General features: G+C 46.8%; 1 non-coding gene across 1 annotated transcript; it reads right to left on the bottom strand.

The window, feature by feature from the left end:
- Positions 1-1,788: 1,788 nt before the first annotated feature.
- LOC150019553 (U6 spliceosomal RNA) lies at positions 1,789-1,895 on the bottom strand. The gene has a single exon (XR_016509399.1). It is a non-coding gene; the product is annotated as a U6 spliceosomal RNA (small nuclear RNA).
- Between the last annotated feature and the right edge of the window lie 2,489 nt (positions 1,896-4,384).

Consider the following 4,384-nt stretch of genomic DNA (forward strand, 5'->3'; position numbering starts at 1 on the left):
ACCATTTCACCAGATTATTATTATTATCAACATTTTTTGGAGAACATTCTTTATTAAGAAAGGCATCCTCACACCTGTTAGAATTTCGGCCAAGGTATTTTAAAAGCCTGGGGAGATTATAGTTCATATGATTCCAAGAGGGGCCGGAGTAAAAATCCCAGTCCCTTCTGTCCTTAGTACTATCCTGCTGCACACTAATTGACTTGTATTTCATGACTGTCAACCCAGGACAAGAGTTAGTATCCCAGTCTGCAGATTCCTCACTCTTTCTGAAATATTTCCAGGCCCCTCTTGATCAGAACATACAAGACTTGCTTGTCCTGCTGTTGTTGGCAGAGTGGTTCATATTTCACTCTTCCATTGTATAAAGAAATTCTGCCTGAATGGCTAACAGGGAACAGCCAGAGTCCAGTCTGCCTTTTTCCTTGCACCCCCTCTCTGGCTCTCTCTGGAGAAGGGGATTGACAGAGGAAACAGATCCAGTGTCTCCAAAGCTGCTCCTTTTAGTGTGCTCCATGCGGACTTGGATACAGCCAGGCCTTTCCTCACTTGCCTTTGAGCTTCTTTGCAGGGGATCTCGGTACATTAGCCACATTGTCTGTGGTGCGTTTTTACAATCCTCTGTCATGTCTGTGTGCGCAGTCTGGCAGGCTGGCATTGGAGTGGGGATTTGGAGAGCAGGCCCCCTCCCGCTGCCCATCCCCAGCCTGCCCTCCCCAGCCTGCCCCCACTGAACAAAGGCACTCCTCTGTACTGTGGTCCCAGTGAAAGCCCACAGATGTGAGAACGGCTGACGAAGAGTTTGTCTTCTTCCTAAGGAAGCCGCTTTAGTCCTAGCTTGTGCAACTTAGGGATGTAATGTGGAGACAGGCAAGGCAATGTACTCCCAGAACTGGGTCCTAATTTGGTAAATTGGTCTGAACCAGACCCCACTGCAGAAAGGCTGGTTATGTCTGCACGATGCCTAACACTTATCAGGTAGTGGACTAAGAAATCAACCAACTGGGGATTTTTTTTACTTATTGACCTGAAGGTATAACAAACTCCTAAAAAATGAAAGGTTTTTCTTTTTCTGATTATAAAATGAGTTAATACTTATTGACTAAACTGTGAAGTAACCCCCTCATACACTCAAAGAAAACTTTTTTGAAGAAGCAGAAGAAACAGGATTTTTTGGTTGCTGTTGACCTGACCGACTATGCAGCCTGGTCTTTCGAACAGCTGATCTGGAATGCCGTAAGGACTCCAATGGCCCTGGAGTGGCGGGTGGGGGCTGTGCCTGGGTGGAGCATTTGCTTTTTGAGGGCCTTTAAAACTCCATTGCCTGAACTGGAAGGAGTTCTTAAGTAAAATGCATTTTGTAAAAGATGATTGTTGTCTCCCTCGTCACAGTTTGGGAGGTTCACCCCCTGTGTTAAAACAGCCATTGCAAGGATGGCTAGTTCTTCTTGAACACAGACACGTGGCAGCTCGGAACACACCACTTGATTCAGCCACAGACCCACCCACGGAAACAGCCGACTCCGAGCTGGAGCTGCCTGGGTTTCCCTCCATTGATACCCCATAATACTGAGTCAGAAATTCTCTTCTAGGTTCTCCTCTACTATAGGCAACCATTCCTATGGGAGGCCCGTAAGTGGGTCTGTTTTTCATAAACTGACACTCGGTGCACAAAGCTTTCCTGTTCTTCACTTTGAGTATCTTCAGGGCTCCCTTGGCCGGGCAGAGTCTCCTAAGGTGCCTTTAATTTTTTGTTTTTATTTTTGTTGTTGTTATTTTTTCTTTTGACAAAACATGGAACGCTTCACAAATTGATGTGTCATCCTGGCACAAGGGCTATGGTAATCTTCTCTGTATTGTTCCAATTTTAGTGTATGTGCTGCCGAAGCAAGCGCGCCTGGGGTGCCTTTTAGCAAGCTGGGCCTTCTTCTGAGAATTCCACATTTCTTAGCAGTCAACTGATCAGATCTACTCTTTGGAAAACCACAGAACTCCTGACAACTGCCTGAAACCCTGGGGGCCTCCTGGAAGGAGGAGGACTGGTCATCTGGACATCTCGACCCTTGGGCTCATTTAGGCTGGATAATGAGAGTAATCAGACTGAAAAAATGGGCGCGCTGTCTCACGGTAGACACAGGCTACCACACAGAGCTTACAACCTATCAAACCACTGAGAAATGATAGCTAAGGCTCCTGTTGAGCACATCCTGTGTGGAGGGCAAATTAATTTTCTCACTTGATTCCTAGAAGAGCCCTGTCCAGGGGGAAGTTTATTATCCTTGTTTTATGGATAAGAAAATTATGGAGTAGAGAAGGCAAGGGACTTGCCCAAAGTCATGCGCTGGTGGCTGGATTTGCTGGGACTTCAACCCAGTGGAATTCAGAGCCTGCACCTTGGTGGAGGTGGCCTACAAGGAGCAGCGAGCTCTATTGTGCTCCGCATGGCAGCCCTGTGACACATAAAACAACTCCATATCTTTTGTTAGATACATGAATGACTCATTAAACACAGTGGCCTCTAATCTGACGTATTCTGATTGGGTAGCTGTAGATGAGGGTGTGGGGGATAACAGATCCCCAGAACACCTAAGTCTGTGGCTCCTAGGCAAACTCTTTGCAAATGTCAAGTCCATTGCCTTAAGGAAGCCAATATGTCTATTAGCTTCCTACCACTGCTGTAACAAATGACCATTGGGCTAAGGTCAAGGCGTGGTTTCTTCTGCAGGCTCTGGGGAAGAATATTTTCTGCCTTTTGTGCCTTTCAGAGGCCTCCCATATTCCTTGGTTCATGGCTCTTTCCTTGTATGGCTTCAGTCTCTTGCTTCCACTCTCACATCTCCATCTCCTTTTTGGTCAAAAAATAGTAGTCGTCCTTCCCCCAGAGAAAGATATGATTTAGAAGTGAGAGTAGAGGAAAGGATCCTCTTTTTTATTTTATTTATTTTTTAATTTTTTAAAGGTTTTAATTTAATTTTATTGTTGTTCCATTACAGTTGTCCCATTTTTCCTCCATTGCTCCTCCCCACCCAGCCCACCCCTTCTCCCACAGTCATTCCCCACTCCGTTGTCCATGTCCATGGGCTATTTATACTAGTTCCTGGAAAAGATCCTCTTCCCTCCCTCTCTGGGGTGAGGTGTGTGGAAAGCTGGGTAGTTTTTCTACTCTGCAAAGTTTACGAGCCCCAACTGGAGATGGGCCTGTGATCTTGTCCTTATTTGTATCCGGCATTAAATCAACTGAAGTTGGCCTCACTGTGTAGGTCTCCTGTGTCACCAAGGTGTTGGGTAAAGAAATAAGGAGATGGAGAAGTTCCTTTCTCAAACCCAGGGCAGTTTTACACGTGACTCCTAATCGCACAGTGCAACTTGGAGCCCTCAGACGCCAAGGTGAAATGGGACTATGATCTTGTTCATCTTACGATGCATTTATTGAGACATGTGGATGAGATGGGCAGTGAGGAAGCTCTCTTTCTCTGCCTTCTTGCTACTGGGACCTTTCTGTAATGGTGGTATGTAATAAAATGATGGGGACCCCCATTATTCTGCCCTTCCTAACTGTGTAGAAGTGAGGGCGTTTCCATGACAGCATTTCACCTACACAAAAGTTTAATAGAATGAAATTTCAGAGTCTCTAGTGGGTAAGTAGCAGGATACATGTGGGTGGGAACAGGCCTTCTCTCGGCTACCAATAAGTTATACCAAATAAGTGAGCATCCCCAGAAGAGGCTTACAACCTCTTTGGGCTAACATGATGTACCTGGCAACAATTAAATTATAAATGCCAGTCTGGCTCGCTGGTGGAGCAGGTTCTGATGCCCAGTCCTGTGCTTGTATCAGAGAGGACAGGAGGGCCATGCCTTCCTAATTGGACCCGGGACCTGCAGCTGCCACTGGGCCTTCCTAAATGTGATTGGTGGTGGCATGAAAGGATGCAACTTGGAGGTGAATTCACTGCGCTGCTGCTCCAGCTGGCGTGCCACACCCCCAAGTCCATCGGAGGCTGAATATCCAAGTTTGTGGATTAAGCAGGCCCATGTGCAACTTTTCCTGGTAGGTTCCAGATCTGGCCTCCTCCTCCACCCCTTAAAACATCCGTTTGAAGGGAAAGCAGGACCGTGTTCACAGGCCCACCCGCTTTGCTAATCGCCAGCAGCTCCGATGCAGGTAGAGGTTTCCAACTACAGCAAGTCTAAGATGAAGTTTGGGGATTGGGTGTCTCTGTTTTCCATTACCACAGATAGAAGAGCTGGCGGAATGTCTGCCCTCGTAGCCAGCTGGCTGGACAAAGGTGAAAGGAGAGGAGGAAAGAAAGAGTTATGTATCAATCCACTTTTTCCATCCCCACGGTCCTCTGAGGTGCCCTGCTGGCCTGTGTTTCTTCTCT

The sequence above is a fragment of the Furipterus horrens genome, unplaced genomic scaffold (assembly GCF_987537825.1).
Source record: "Furipterus horrens unplaced genomic scaffold, mFurHor1.1.pri manual_scaffold_2, whole genome shotgun sequence".
In the NCBI taxonomy this organism is placed as follows: domain Eukaryota; kingdom Metazoa; phylum Chordata; class Mammalia; order Chiroptera; family Furipteridae; genus Furipterus; species Furipterus horrens.